This window comes from Athene cunicularia (assembly GCF_003259725.1).
Source record: "Athene cunicularia isolate RWA chromosome 1 unlocalized genomic scaffold, athCun1 chr1_part2, whole genome shotgun sequence".
Classification (NCBI taxonomy): Eukaryota; Metazoa; Chordata; class Aves; order Strigiformes; family Strigidae; genus Athene; species Athene cunicularia.
The window spans coordinates 24,095,884-24,112,726 of record NW_020799092.1 but is presented as its reverse complement, the minus strand read 5'-3'; the positions used below and the strand labels follow the sequence as shown (position 1 = coordinate 24,112,726).

The 16,843-nt window shown below is 40.5% G+C and overlaps 1 protein-coding gene across 3 annotated transcripts in view; it reads left to right on the top strand.

The window, feature by feature from the left end:
- The window catches only part of FAR2 (fatty acyl-CoA reductase 2), a 151,304-nt gene that overhangs the window by 42,048 nt on the left and 92,413 nt on the right, over positions 1 to 16,843 (top strand). The window contains exon 1 of one of the 3 annotated variants that reach the window (XM_026867173.1): positions 5,948 to 5,968. The exons of the other annotated variants lie outside the window; for them this stretch is intronic. The gene's annotated coding sequence lies outside the window, so the exon portion shown is untranslated. Of the gene's footprint in view, positions 1 to 5,947; positions 5,969 to 16,843 lie in introns of those variants that run through there. 3 annotated transcript variants of the gene reach the window in all.

Here is a 16,843-nt window from a genome sequence, read left to right as displayed (position 1 = left end):
AGGCCAGAGTTTCACAGGGTGAAGGCCTTGGCAATGATACAGGACAAACGGATTCTTACTTTTTCCTGCCCCTGCCTCTCATCCCACCAGTCTTACAACGCCCTCAGCGGTGCTGATAAAACACTTTCTCAAGCCACATCATAAACCAGTCTAGTGAATTTGTTTAACTCACAACTTGATCCCGCAAGAATTCTTCCCGCACACGTGAAGGGGCATGAAAAAAATATTGCTAAAGGTAAGAATTTATAAAAAAAAAATAAATCTGCTTCCAAAACCTCTGCATTTAGCCACGGTGCAACTCCAGGGATTCATGAAAGAGCAGCTGAGGATCAGCAGTGGTTTTCCCCTGTGAAATACGCTGCAATGATTGTCTCAGTCTTACTGTCAGAACTAAAGACTGTTGCAATTAAGGTTTGTGATTGTTCACATTATCAAATTAATTGGACCAGGCCCTACCTCAGAATTAAACTTCAGGTGTTATAAATTTGGAAGGATCAACTTGCTGTAAAAACAAATTGTTCTGTAGTGTGAAGGCAGTCTAAGAGCTTCGGTATCACCTGTAGGCATCTCTATGCTCTATAGTGATTAGTGGTGCTAATTACTTCCATGGAGTATTTGACACCTGGCAAACCTGACACCTCACACACAGCTAGGAAGCCTGACAGCGCAAAGGTGCTTTCCCTTTCCACTTTTCCTTGCGCTTTGTCATTTGTCTTTTCGATTGTAGAGCATAGTTTTCATTTTCTGTCATGGTTTCTAAGGATGATCTCCTTGTCTATGAAATAATTTAAATTCTCTCTCTCCTGCTAAACACTATGACTTTCTAACCAGAATTTGAATGCTAAAGTTTTCTACAAAAAAAAAAAAAAAAAAAAAAAAAAAGCCTGATTTATATTTCTAAGAAATGGATCATCCAGTCTCTTTAGAAGTGGTCTCTTTGTGCTGAGTTTTTGGGTACTACATTGAGTTTATTCTTCAGTCCCTTAACTTGCATGTCTTAACAGCAGCTTTTTTTTTTTTCCTCCTATGTGTTATTAGAAGATTTCAACTACCTCAATTAATTTGCAAGTTAGTATCATCTAAATTAAATTTCTTCTCCCAAGCACAAATCACCTACCATGTCCCCATGGTATCTATGGTTAAGCTTCCTGCTGTCAACACACTATATTCACAGGCACGATTTCTTTCCCCTCCAGTTATGTAGGTCTGTATCTCTTGCTGTTCGGTTGTTCAGATCCAGATTTCTTGATGTGTGCTCAAGATCAAAGAGGATGATGGATGTGGTGGCAAAACCATTGAATCTCCCCAAAACCTACATTGGTTTCCAGTGCAAATTAAGGCTGTCTCAGTGCATTGTTTTCTGTGGCTTCAAACAACCTTCTAATACAACGAGGATCCTTGGGTCATACCATTCCTCTGACTGCCACCTTTGTTCTCTGGTCATCCTATTAGAAAGGGGTCAGGAAAGGGAATTGGTAAAAATTGTAACAGAGAGCCTCTGTAGGCTGTGAGTACTCAGCCAGGAGAAATTCTCAGGAAGCCAAATTTGCTGAGCTTTGGTCTGTTTTGCACTGCCAGGGGTAAAAATGTTTCTCCTAAAATGGGATGTTGTGCTACAGAGATTTCAAGAAATAAAATTTTGAGCAGAGTAAAACACTTCTCCAGTTTTGTTTTGCTTCGTTTTCACAAGCAACATAGTGGTATCACTTTTATACCGCTAAACTCTCTCCTAAAGTGGAGAGAAAAAATGGTTGCTACTACCTGTAGGCATGTTTGTTCCCTACTACTCTTTTTTTTTTTTTTTTCCTTCCCCCTGAGGTATAATTGAGCAGGAATCTTATTCTGTGTGCACATTTTGGTAAATATCTCTGTATTGCAGGAAGTGTTGTGCCTCAAAGACTGCATTTTGGCAAGGTTGGTGTGTGTTTTGGCTGTCAATAACACAACTTTTTTCTTTCTTGTGGCAAGCCCAGTGCGGATACATGCTACATATTATGTCCCCACCCAATTAAGCTGTGTATTTTGGCAAAGAATTCCCTGCCTGGCAATCTGCATGTACCTGACTTCAACCCTTCTTAATAGGACTCTTATCTGGACCAAAGATTAGCCGTAAAAAAAATCCAAGGTGAGGGATATCCAAAAAATATTGCAAGGCTTGGAGGTGAATAATTTGTGTCTGAAGCATCAGGACAATAACACAATTGGAGGAGGAGGACACTGCACCTTTTGGTTACAGTTTAGAGAAGCAGGGACTGATAATGGTTTATTTACAGGGACTGATAATGGTTTATTTATTGAGAGGTATCCTGCTGTGCACGTATGTTGTTACGCCAAGCCACTTCACATTTATTTTCACAGTATCTCTGGGGCTTGGGCTGAGGGCAGACTCTGAACCCGTGTGGGATTTTCAATGCATTGCGAGGATCTGGGGCCTGAAAAACCTGATTTGAGATGAGAATCTTTTGTGTTCTGCTTTACACAAGAGAAGGCAGTTGAGCTTATTCTGAATTTCAAAATTTTAAGTGCACAGAATAGAGAGATGTAAGATAGGGTGAGCCTGCTTTGGGTGTCTCCGTGCAATGGAGCTAAAAGCAGCAAAGCACCTTGGTATCATTTCAGAATTAGCGAAGTTTACTTGATATTTATAACCTCAGGCTTTGTCTAAGGTTTATCTCCAAGATCGTGAGGCCATACAAAAGTCAAAAAGATAATAATTTTTTTGAAAATATAATAAATTATGAACAGGAATTGAGTCATAAGGTATTTTTTTCTTAAATTATACAGGTAAATCCTTCCTTTTAGAAGGGTCCTCAATGGCCCTTTATTTCTACTGTTATGTTTGATCAAACATTAATGCTTATGTAGTCAGAACACAGCTAAATACCTTTACCTTGGAACATAACAATTTCCTGTCGCTACAAGAGAGGAAAAGGCTTAAAAAAAAAAAAAATCAGATGTTGCCAACACTCTGTACTTGTACCTAAGCTTGAAATCATTGGTACAGAATAGTACAGCATTTACTGCAGTGTTTTGTGAAAGCATAATGTAATTAATTGACTTACACAAGATGCAATATCTCAAAATAGATGCGTATTTTGTTAATAACTTTCTGAAACATCACTTAACCACATTAATGTTAAGGGAAGAGTCATGTCAGGGAGACGACTGTCACATTTTGACAGACAACTAGCTGTAGGGCTCAGCACATCTGTAGATTGGATGCTGCACAGAAAAATCTAGGACCACACCTGTCTTCGCTTCAAACATGTCATATGCTTTGCGTATTTATTTCTGTGCTACTTGAAGCTATGCTGATACACCAACTTCGGGTGGTTTTGTGCATTTTGAGGGCAGGTACATATTCATCAATCCAGATTCCTACTTGAGGGGTAAAGATGACGGTAGTGGCAGGAGGCTTGCTGTGAGCTGGTCCACAGGGTTGTATTTCATGTGTGAAATCGACACACATACCTCATTTTCAGGCTGTATTCCTGGGTCTGTAACTAACCTCATTTAAAGTTATTCCAAAATTTAAACTGTGGGTTGGCTTTAAGAGGACTGCGGAGGATTCCCTGGAAATAGGAATAACTTCTTTGTTTTGTAGATCATGGTAGTGGAGCCAGCATTGCAAAATTTGTGGATATTTTTCTTTACCAGATAATTTGGAATTTAACTACTAGTCACTTCAAAAAAACAAACAAACAAACAAAAAAAAGTTAATGAAAAGCTTTCTTTGGTATAGGAGCATGTAAACTTTGAATGCAAAGCTTCTTAAGGACAAGAAGGTAACTTGTGATTCAGGAAAACACGTGTGCTAATTTGAACCTGGCACTGATTACAACAGGATTATTCAAGTGCTTTAAACAACTCAAAATTTTCTTGAATGTTTAGAACCAAATCATCATTGAATTATTCCTTTCCATTCCCTCCTTGCATTTCAGTGCACAGAGGATGTATTAGAAGACATTAGTACAGCCTGACCATCCTTTTCTGACACTGCGCTCATGTTTTATTCAGTACTGGATTTTTATGAACTTATATAAATGTGCCTTGTCATCTCTCATCAGCTTGTCTTCTAAATAATGGAGAAGGGGGGAAGAAAAAAAATCGGTCCCTGTATGTGGAAAAGGAGAAAAAAATTTTCTCTGCGCCAGTACATGCCAGCCAAGAGGCATTTTCTGTTTACATTTTATTGTCTCTTCTTTTTGGAGAAGTGTGTTCCAAAGGCTCCCAGTGATGCAAAGCCCTCTGCTGCCTCATTATTCAGAGCCGCTGATGTGCTGTGCAAATTTCCTTAATGCAGCTTTCAGTAACTCCGGGGAATTCTCTTTAGTTTCCTCTTCCTGCTCTTTTCCCTTTATCCGAAGAGTAAATGTTTGTGTTTCTTGGAGAACTTTGGGGAGAGAAATCTTGCCTATTTTCCACAGAAACTAAGTGAGGAGATTTAAGGAGTGTATTTTCCTTGCAGTTTGTAAGCAAATCTAATTTGGAAGGGTATTATTTTGATCTTCTAGGTTGGCTTTTTCCATATATAATTACCTATTCCCTCCTGAATCCACAGTCTGGTCTGTGTGCGCTTGAGTGAGAGAAATAACTGCATGACCAAAAAAAAAAAAAAAAATCAAACAACCACCCCAAATCCCAAAAAAACCTCCAAAACAAACAAACAAACAAAACCCCTAAAGACTTGTTTTTATGTACATAAGCCGATGGTACCAATTAAATTGCAATACTGCAACAATTATTTTTAAAAATCAGTGTATCTTGCAGCATATATGGTGTTTCTTGCTGTTTGTGCTTTTCGGCTTGTGAAATAGAAATTACTTCTGATCCCTGATAGAGCATGACCTAAACAATTTCAAAGAACTAAACACAACTCACAAAAAGAGGAGGGAAAAAAAAAAAAAGTGGCTGCTTGGCACTGCATCATTAGCTCTAATTCATTAACAGCCCCTGTGAATTGCCTTGCTTCTAATCACGGGAATAATAAAATACACATCTACTTTGTTTCTCTGGGGTATTTCAGAGATCATTAGTCGATGTGTATAAAACAGAGTATGAGTGAATACGCTAATACAATAAAAGAGTTTTTAACAGGGAAAGAGAAGGGTAAACATTGCTCTGACTGTGTTTGCTATACTGCTGATTTACATATACAAATCCAGAAAATATATTTCTGCTTGGATGACTTCAGCTGTGTTCAGAGACCTGTTCTGACTGGTACTATTGCACTGGCGTAGTTCCCATCCCAAAGAGCTCGAGATGCAGCAAATCTGTAGTCTCTGCTGGAGGCATATATATATTTCAGAATATTGTGTCTATGCCTGTATTTTAAAACAGCATACTCGGGCTCGCTTAACATTTGCTTTTTAGCTTTATTTCTGTTTTCTCGGTCTGTTTATACTGGTAGAAGAGGGAAAGATGTACTAATTAGAAGAGTTGGAAGTTCTTAAAGCCATCTGATGAGGATCAGGAGATGGCAAAACTACTCCATGAAAATAACTAAAGTCTCGAGAATTAAGTAAAGATAATCTTTAGTATCAAGAATACAATCGGTTGTATTATAAAAGATTTTGTGAAAATGTTCTCGCTGTTAGTAGAATGAGTTCTGCTTGCTCATAGCCGGGTTTCAAGTAAGAGAAGAGCTGATGGGGGTAGAAAAATAAGTTTTAATACATTTATAAGAGCGAATAAGACCGTGATTTCAGTGTTTTGTTGATACCTTCTTACAAACTGCACCCTTAAACTATATTTCAAAATATTATGGCAGCAGCTGTCAGAAATCAAGAAATGAGAGGCTCTCAGCCCATTTCCTACTGAACTACCTCCTGCTTGACAAAAGCCTACCTTCCCTACAAGCTCTGATCGGCACCCATGTTAGCAGACTCCGTTGCCAGCTCGCCATAGCATGCCAGCTGGCAAATTCCGTGAGAAGTATAAATTTTCCAAGGCACGTGAGGAGACGCTTGTAAGTCGTTTTTCATTTCTTTCAGCTATTGGTTTCAGTCATAAGGAAACTGTTTTTCTGGAAGAGTTCAGTTTCCATGTGGTCAGCATTGAAGGTCGCTGGGATATCTACTGCCCAGGAGTAATTTGACTCAGTGCATTTAGAGATCACGGAACTACTGTTACGTTTTAAGCTGCTGCGGGTAATTCTGGCTACAACATGGGGAGGAGTCTCTTGAATTTGCACGCTCGGTTCATTGTGGGATGTAGGCTTACGGGTAGCAACTGAATGGGAAGTCCTCCATAAGCAGACTGACGGATATTCATCACAAAGTCCTGCAAATTCTTCTCTTTGCTGCTGTCTTGCTTTGTTTTCTTTTTCTTTTTTTCTAAAAAAGAATCTGCATTTTGCAGTCTCATCTTTCTGTTGGTAGCAGTTAGGCACCATATCCAAGATATGTTCACCCTCAGCCTACCCATGCTCAGTAGTTTTCCTTCAGTTTTCCGCTTTGATCAAACACTGGTTTACTCTGTTGAAAATCCTAGCGGGCTACCTTGGAGCTACCTATTAATACACACTGCTTGTTTTTGTCTGGCTAGTGAAGCTTCTGGCTTAGCTGAGCTGCTTCTGTGTTCTCTGCTCAAGTCTCCAGAGAAGGAGGCCTTCTCTCTCACGCTGCCCACATGCTGTGTTTATTGATCCCAAGGAAAAAACTTCCAAACTCTTAAGATGACATTTGCTGTTGGAAGGGGCAGAGGCAAAAACTAGTAGTCTTGCTGTGCACAGGTAGGCTCTGAAGCCTTTATCCCCTGGCCCAAAGCTATCCTACTGTCTCAGGAGGAGCAGCAGGAATCAGCTGGGCATTGTAACACCATGCTTCTCTCTACTTGCTAGAAGCAATAGGTCAAGGATTAAAGAGGTTGGGAGTGCATCCCCACAGGGACAGCTGGACAAAGCAGGTCTTGTGAGAGCAGTTGAGGGAACATGGGAGGAGGGTTAGTCTGGAGAAGAGGAGGCTGAGGGGAGACCTCATCTCCCTCTACAGCTCCCTGAAAGGAGGGTGCAGAGGGGGGATGAGTCTCTTTAACCAAGTAACAAGTGATAAGACAAGAGGGAATGGCCTCAAGCTGCCCAGGGCAGGGTCAGGCTGGCTCTGAGGAAGGATTTCTGTGCAGAAGGGGCTGTTGGGCGTTGGAATGGCCTGCCCAGGGCAGGGGGGGAGTCCCCGGGATCCCTGGAGGTGTTGAAGAGTCGGGCTGAGCCAGCGCTGAGGGATCTGGGGGAGTTGAGAACAGTGTTAGGTTAATGGTTGGACTAGGTGATCTTTGAGGTCTTTTCCAACCGGGATGATTCTGTGAAAGCAGGGGAAAGTCTACCCAGAACGTTGAGGTGCAATGGGAGGCAGAAACACCACTGAATCTCTCTGAAGTGCCTTCTGTCTCACTGACTTCCATCTTGAGAAGTAATATGTTTTATATTCTTTCTACATTATATATATATATATATATATATATATATATAAAATTTTTTAATTTTTTATGCTGTTGTGTTTCCTCACCCTCTCTTCAGAAGTAGGCAAGCCCCATACTGGTGTCTCCATTGCCCCCCTCCCAATGCTCCACGCATGGGTGCCTGTAGGACGAAGTGGCCTGCTAGATTCTCCTCGCTGTAATTTCTGCGCATTTCCAAAGGGAGAATGAGATGTTTTTCAGCTGATCACATTTGCGCAGCGAGAGTCGTGACATGGCAGCAACCTGCCAAACTGGAACTGCTTTAATATTCACCCTTATGCTGCCTGTGCGAGGTCGTTATTTTAGTGGAAGGACTCTGGCAGCAAATATGTCAGTGTGTCGTGGTTCTGATTCAGGTAGTGCCAAAACTGTCTTCAACAAAACGGGATGCAGGGGAGAGCGAGTCACTGATGCTGATTTTCTGGCTTGCTGCAGAATAAACCAGCTTGCAGCATGCACTAAGCAGCATAAAATTCCCTGTGGATTTCCTGGAATGAAACATGCTTTGGCTGCATTTCTTCCCAGTTTCTGAAGGTCTTGAGCCTTCCTTGTCCGCTGAGAACTTCACTTCATTGGAGAATTTTGCAGAGCAGAAGCCTGGATGCCTTCTGTCTTGTTTCAGTAGCTGGACAGAACAAATGAAACTGCTGCTGTTGTCTGATGTATTGCCAGGTGCCATGAAATGTTCTGTGAATAATAAAGAAATGTGGGAGAAATGGAGAAAAAGAAATTTTTGTTCTTGTTTAGCCTGAGTTTTGATGCAATGTTGAGGTAACAGATGTACAGGCAAAACTGTGGTATTTCCATTGGTGACGCTTCTTTTTAGGCTTCAATATATAAAGACCTGCTGGTATCTTAAATTTTTTGGTTTTGCAGTCATATATCTATATTTGTATATGCTTTTCTATCAGATTGATAATATAGGCTCTCAAGTCCACCTGGTCATTTTTTAAGACGACTTCTCTTGGTGGAAAATATTCCAAACATTTTCATCTTTCAGCCCCAACAGAGGCAGGAGTTTGGTTCTAGGCTGCACTCCTTAGTAAAACCTGGACATAAAACTACTCAGACTGCTGAGCTTAACTTTCTGTTGGAAAGAAAAATAATTACAGTTAATTAAATAACCTTAAATCTGAGCCTGAACACAGCAGGTGATTTTTATTTTTTTTTTCCACTCTGTTAGATCTGAGATCTAAAGTGTGAAATTTCATTTTAGCTCGCTGTCACAGGACTGCTAGACTTCTTAATGCGGTCACCACATTTTTCTGTTAAGCAGCATCCACGGTGCTACTGTATTAACTGAGCTCATCGAGAGGTTTCACTGACAACATACCAAGAGATTCTCAGCTGATTAGTTTCTTATAGGGAAGGTATTAGGACATTTAGACATTATGGAGGGATGGAGGAAAAGGAATATTTGTTCTGTTACGGCTTGTAAAAGTTTACAATAGAGGTATTCTATAGCTACTACCATGTATAAGATAGCTGTGGTCTTGATGACCCGAAAGTGGTTGTGACTCAAGGAAAAAAAGCAGTTAACAGATTGTTGTGTCTAGAAATGGTTTTCTGTGCGTGTCTCTGTGTACATACACGAGTACACGCATACACATTACTAAAGAAACATCTTCACTAAAAGCCTACATGCTTTGGAAAACAGACAGATTGAATGTTAGGGACTCTGAGGTCATCAGAAACTGGAGAGGGTAAGCCTGTGTGCATTTGTATCCCTACAGCATTTTTTTTCCCCTTTCTTTCTTTCTTGAAGCTGCTGTTATTCAGTCAATTATTAACTAATTTGCATTTGGTTTTAAGCTTAATATAAACAAAAGATATGTATGTATTCTGATAAATCTGCACAGGAGTACAAAGCTACTCATCTTTTCTATGTACAGCTTCCACTGGATGTAGCTGTAAAAAAAGTTATAACAATAGGAAGGTGGCATGGCTTAGGTAAGTGTTTGTATTTTAGAAACAGAGTCATTAAGGGGTCATCACTGACCACGTTCTTAGTATGTTGTACCCAGTTTCTTCTTCTGCGGCTTTCTGCATTTTGGGGTTTTTTTTAGGTTTTGTTATGAAAACATATAAATGTAGTTCCATTTGATTTCATTAAGGCTTTTAAATATTTTGCTTATGTATTTACATGGCAGGAGAACTGGAAGAATTAGGGATAAAGGAGGAATCCCTCAGGAAGGTAGTATCTCCATCGTTACATGACATAGATTTGCTTTACTAGATAACGCTCTGCTTAGATCAGTATTGCTGCTGACTCAAAATCTTGAGTTGAACACCTTCTTCATGTCATGACAGTGCCTTTGTGAAGAACACGGTTGCTATAATCACATGAATATTTGCATTGCTACTATCAATCACTACGGGTTTTTTCATTTGTTACAGAAATGCAGGCAGTTTTAATACTTTTGGTCTTAGTTATCCAGTCTATCTTGGGGCCACGAAGGGATGGTTTTCCCTGAGTGCTTCAAGGTGGAAATCAGCAGGGAGGCAGCAGTCCTGCTGCTGCTGTCCTTCACAGCAGCTGTGCTGGTTGGACTGTTCCAAAAGGGAGGGTTAAAAAAAAGCACCAAACACTTCAGCTTCCTCCTACCCTCAAATTCTATGCAGGTATTCTTAAACTGAATCAATCATGGAATCTTAGATTATTTATGTTGGAAATGACCTTTAAGATCATCGAGTCCAGCCATTAACCTAACGCTGCCAAGGCCACCACTAAACCGTGTCCCTGAGCGCCACATCTCCACGTCTTTCAAATACCTCCAGGGATGGAGACTCAACCACTTCCCTGGGCAGCCTGTTCCTGTGCTTGACAACCCTTTTGGTGAAGAAATTTTTCCTGATCTCCAGTCTAAACCTCCCCTGGCACAACTTGAGGCCATTTCCTCTTGTCCTATCACTTGTGACTTGGGAGAACAGACTGACACACACCTCATTGCAACCTCCTTTTAAGTAGTTGTAGAGGACAATAAGGTCTTCTCTGAGCCTCCTTTTCACCAGCCTAAACAACTCCAGTTCCTCAGCCACAACTCACAGGACTTGCTCTCTAGATCCTTCACCACCTTCATGGCTCTTCTTTGGATGTGCTCCAGCACCTCAATGTCTTTCTTGTAGAGAGATGCCCAAAGCTGAACACAGTATTTGAGGTGCGGCCTCACCAGTGCAGACTACAGAGGGACAATCACTACATTAGTCCTGCTGGCCACATTTCTGGTACAGCCAGGATGCCGTTGGCCTTCTTGGCCACCTGGGCACACTGCTGGCTCACATTCAGCCAGCTGTCAACCAGTACCCCCAGGTCCTTCCCCACCAGGCAGCTTTCCAGTTACTCTTCCCCAGGCCTGTAGCATTGCTTGGGGTTGTTGTGACCCAAGTGCAGGACCTGGCACTGAGCCTTCTTGAACTTCATACAGTTGCCCTTGGCCCATCGCTCCAGCCTGTTCAGGATCCCTCTGTAGAGCCTTTCTACATTCAAGCAGATCAACACTCCTGCTCAACTTGATGTCTCCAAATCCAACTCTTCCCACAAATGCCAAAAATGATAGTGCTACAATTTTTGATGAGAGGCAAGAGCTAGTGCTGGAAAAGGACAGAAAATCTTTGAATACTGTGCTAAGACATGGTGGATGCTAACACAAAGCCATCAGCTGAGATCTCTAAAAGAAAACAAATGTTCAAGACAACCCTGATACCACAGAGAGATTCATAGACCTTTGATTTAATCACTGAGAGACCTCTATTTTGCAATGCTAAAATGCCGTGTGATTAGTGTGCAATGGGTATGGCAAGGGTTTTGATTTAGGAAGATGAGTGCTGGTTGTAGAGATCCCAGTCACAACTAAAGAAGAAAGAGCAAAGTAACGATGGCTGTGAAGAGTGAACTAGTGGAAAGAGAAGGGGAAGGATCGCCTGCAGAAATGCTCTGATGTAGGATATCTGCATTTAATTATGCTGAGGCAGAGCAAAAACTCTCTTCTTGTACTGATACATGCGCAGCACCTAAGCTTTGATCCTCTGCCCTGCTCAGTGGCTTTGCAACAACTAGCTCTAAGTGAGAGCTGCTAATAATAAAAAATAAATTTAAAAAAAAAAAAATAAAATAAAAAAAAAAAGAGAAAAAAAAAAAAAAAAAAAAAAAAAAAAGAGTGGGTACAGATGCTGACCTGTGTGATACAGAAGGGAGCCTGGAGAAGCTGATTTTCTGATGTCCCTGAGGGCTGCTGTTCTTACCAGTAGGCTAATTAAATAGAGGTGAGGTAGACTATATCCATATTTGAGTTCTTGAGAAATATTTGTTCTTTAAAATCCCACACATAGCTATGTCCTTAGCACAATTACCCTCTCTTAGGTCTAAAACACTTATAGGCTTGTTTTCATCAATTTCAGAGAGAACGTAGTGAGACTGTAAGAAACCAACAGGTTTCACTGAAAAATCAAGAGGCTCCTCCTGGTTTCTATTACACCAGTAGCCCTTCTGCCTCATTCATTCTCCTCTAGTTCGTAATGGTGGTCAAACAGTTTGGACTACTTAAGAGAGTTAGAAGATCTGTGAAGCTGTACAGGTAATGCTTAAGCAATGACCAAACCTTGAAATTCAAGCTTTTGCCCTACATCTGGGTCTTGTTCTGTGAGCAGATCTTTAGCCCACATGCCACAACCCCCAGCAATTTCCAAAGGATCAAGAGCTCCTCTCTGCATGTCGGGTAACGTTCAGCAGTCCGCAGGATCCCGCTGTGCACACCGCTCGTTGTCTCAAGCTCTTGATGATGCTGTCACACTGCACTGCCTCTTTAGATTTAACTGTTATAAATTGAAATGGATTGCAAAACTGGCGTCATGAAGGGTTTTCAGGAGCAATGAGTTTCTCCTTGCTTGTCGCTACTTGGCTATTCTGTTATGGAACTGAGTCGGTATGGCAATCAAAAAATTATTTGAAATATATTAGCTGGAGGAAAGTGATTTAACCTTCAGACTGCTAGCAACAACATTTGTATTTGGTGTAAATTGCTTGGAGCAAAATCTCTTTTGTAAAGAGGATTGTCATCTTGAGTTCAGTCTGGCTGCAAAAGTGCCCATCTTTGAATCACAGGATTTTATTTCTTTGAGCTGCATTAGCGTCTATAGTGCCTGTACAAAGGATGGATTATGACCTTCCTTTTAATTCTGCAGCTAAGTGAGAGAAGGTTTATCTTTGCCAGTTTAGCGTTGCTAGGTTGTTAGTGCTATTAAATAACTATGGAAATTTAGCAAACCATAAGACTCTTTTAATTTGTCCCTAGATCAGCCATTTTAACATCCTCTTTGCTTCATTTTTCTCCCCTGCCTCTTCCCAAACATGTACTACGCAAATCTTTATGTGCCTAAAGACCTTTGAAAATATGTTATATAACTTCAGTGCATCACTGTTGGTCCTATCTGTTTGATCACGTTAGCAGCACTGTTGTCAAAAGTGTTGTGCAGTGTTGAACTACAGCTCTTTTCCTTTCTGAGTCAGTGATATTTATTACTGAAAATACGGATTTTTTTTATTTTTTTTTTTAATATAAAGGCTCAAATCTAATCAAATTCATGTTAGTCCCAACTGAAGCGTTGGTCATTGCAGTGGGGCTACCCTGACTGTGAATTTGGCTCGGTAAATCAAATCAATGGAGCTAAGCGACATAAGCTTTCTCCTGGTGTTACCAAGAAGCCAGGAGTTAAGTCACTATGATGAAAAGCAAGTCACAACTTCAGCTATCGCTAGCGTGCACGCTGTGGGTCTCTGGGACAATAAGGCCACAGCATGCTCTATTACTTCCAGATGCCCTGGGGCTAAAAATAATCTGTGAAATCTCTGGAGCAGAGCCTGGTGCTCAACAAAACCTTGATATCCATATAAAGCATCTCAAATGACAGAGCGTGCAGAACTAATGCACCTGCACACGCCTGAGATTTCACCGTGAATTGACAGATGCTGCTGTATCCCATGTTTCTAGTGCCAGCACATAAATGAAGCATGTAGATGCCTATTGCATCTCCCTTTGTCTTTTTAATTTTTATTCTTTAAGCATGCAGTGGAGCATAATGTTGCTCCAGGAATCAGGTTAGAAAGTTGCTTTTGTTTCAGACTGGACTTTGCTCCATAGGAGGTGGTGTGCAGGTGTGGAATTTTTAACACTGTTCCTGCCTCTTCATCCACGCACGCGCTCTCCTTGGATTATACCGGTTTGCTTCAAGCCATACAACTGTTGTATATGCATTAGCGTTGGAGAAAAACTGCTCGTTGTTCAGATATCCACCTCTACTCTCCACCAGAGTGAAAAGATCATGTTTCTGCTACAGTTATAGCCATGGGGTTATTTACTCGCTGATGATTAACTAACAAGAAATGATACACAAATGCTTTCAGACAAAGAACACGCATTAGAAAGAATTGCTTTTATATATTGTAATTATGTGCGTAGTTTGTGAAGTCTCTGTCACACATCCTGGGGCAACAACTGAAAAAGAAGGTAATTAAATGCCAAAACATTTTTCAGGCATCCCCAGTGTTCAGTCCATTCTAAACTCAGAAAATAATTAATAGGCTGAGGAAGCAAACTGATGAGCTTGAAATACTTTGTGCACGCTTGATATTGCTCCTTCTGACCTCAGCTGTACAAGGTCCCTGAAGCGACAGACGAATGTTTCTTTTTTTTTTTTTTTTGCATGTCCCACATTAGTTATGACTCTTCCAGAATCCTGATTAAAGAAAGCTGGTTTATGTATGACTGGGTATTTGTACTCAAGGCTAAACAATTATATTCAGAAAGTGGCCAAAATTATTCTGTCTCCAAGGACTCTTACAGAGTGTAGCTTTGTTTTAAAAAATGTCGTTTGTCATTAATTGTAAGTTTAGTTGAAGCTGGTTCATTATATTTAATATGATGTCTAAAAGACTCATCTGCACAGCCTGACCCTCTTGTTTACAGAAATTACATCCTGCATAGCGTTGTGAAAATACACCAGACAGGAGAAAACTCGTCAAAACCAGACTAAGTAGAAAGAGATGCCAGCAAGGCTGTTCATGAATCTAGATGTATATTTACAGACATATGGTCCTTTTCTCCTGCACAAAATATCTTTTTTTTTTTAAATTTATTTATTTTATTTTTCTCCATTTTGTGCTATTGATTTGAAAAGGCAAATATCTCCACGGATAAGCTTCTGAAATGGCCACTGTCCCAGTTGAGTAGGGCGTGGAAATCTTGGTAGTGGTCCAAACCATAGTGAAATATTAACCTCCTCCAGTCTACCCATCCTTCATTGCTCCTGCTCCCTTTTGCCATCTCCTGTTAACACCCTGCAGCCATGGACCTGCTCTGAGCTGTGGCCGTAGCAGCAGTCAATGAGGTTCAGATACACATTTCTCTTCTGTGGCTGCGGCTTTGACAGCAAACTCTCGGCGTTACACCACTGCAATCTGAATGCAGATTTGGCATCACTGAAATATGTGGAAGAGGAGGACAGTATGTTAATTATTTTGTTAAATATCAACTCAATTGTATCTGCTCTTGGTGGGGAAAAGCTCCTCTCTTGAGGGTATGATGGTTTTCTTTATCAGGAGGAAAGTGTTATGTTGGTAGGATTCCCACCTTTCCCTTTGCTTGTCCTTCAGCATATGCCTCTGGCACAAGATCATGGTTTTGTGATGCAGCACTGTAGATTGTCCTCTATGTCTGATCCAGAGGAGACTGTTACAGGCGTCAGTAACAGAGCTTTACCATTAAAGCAGCTTGTATACTTGTGTCTGCAGAGATGCTCAGTGTGATTCCTGGCTGCCTGCCCAAAAGGTGGGTTTGGTGTTTTTTATTTTACACTACGGTTGGAGATGAGTCAGCATCAGTGAGATGTATACTGCTGCAAAGATGCTGCGTTCAGTAATTCGGAGGGCATCAGTGATTACTTTTGTGCTTTGATTAGTGCCTGAACTGTCAGAGTTGCCTGCAATTAGTCACTTTGAATTGGGCTTCAAGAAGCCCTGGTGTGGAATTTTTCCCCAACATTTAGTGGCTTTCTCACCTCCAGTCAGTTTTGGGAGAGACAGGAACCTCAGCCTCTGAAATAATCTTTCCTCTTCTTGATAGGGGTCAACTCACTGCAACTGCTGACCATGGTTTAGACTTTCAATATTTTTCTCCTAACAGACACTTAATCCCTTGCATCTTAATTGGCTAGGAAATAGTTAATGCTCAGTATTGACCATTTATTCCTTAAAATGAAAAGCAAAGTATAAGCTTCTGCAGGAAACAATTTTTATTTCATTCGACTGAGTGTAAAAAGTCAAAAAGGAATGCGTATATGTATTTTGAAGTAGACACCCAAAGAGTTAGGTCAGCAGGCATTACTGGGGTCACACCCTTTGACCTTAGAAATCCTCTTGTTCCTTAAAATCTCCATAACTTCTTCAGTACTTTCTTTACAAAGGCCAAGCAAAATGCATTTAAAAAAAGAGAAGAATAAATTCTGTTATAAAATCACACTCTTAAAAATCTAAAAACCAAAGATGATTCTGAAAAATAAAAAAAGTTCTAAGTTGAAAGAAAATATCTTATCAATCCTAAATATAAACTGATGTCTACTTTGGAGCTTGGAACCTAGTAAAAGCCTCTTTAAATTTGCTTGGACAGTGGAGATTCAGGGATGTGCCTGAACATAGCAGATTGCAGCATTGTGGCTTTTGGATCGTGACCTCAAAACATCAGTTTATTTGTGCATGTTAAACAAATACAGAGATTTTCTTTGCTGAAAACTAGCATGGCATCAGATGGACACAAGATTATTGTATTTTCTTACAGAGCTAATTTAGGAAAGGAGGAAAAAAAGAAAAGACTGCAAGACGACGCAAATTTGGTCTCATAATAAGCAAAACCAATCTCATTCCTCGTGACTTTTCATTGTGGATGAGGCCCTGAGCAGCATGATCCAACTCTGAATCTGGCCCTGAGAACTAGATGCTGCCTGACTTGAACTGGTTTATTATAGAAAATAGAAGGGATGTGGTTTTTCTTACCCTTTCTTTTAACCCTATAGTGTTAAGCCAATACCCAAGAGAATCAGCAGATTGCCTTAGAAGTTCAGTTTTCTGTGGCTGTGTTTGGTGTTTCCATTGTCATCAGATTAGAACGATTTGAAAGATGCAGTTGTTTTCCTGACTTTTTGGGGTCAAACATTCAAAATAGCCTCAAACTACATGGGGGAAAACTGGCAGTTATGCGTGTGCATTCCCTACCAGAAATATTTAATGAAACCTGGCTGCACAGTGAATTTTAGAGGCACTTCAAAACAGTGTTTGGGGAGGTTTTTAATTATTTTTTTAATTGTTATATTATTTTACTTTTTTTTTTTTTTTTAA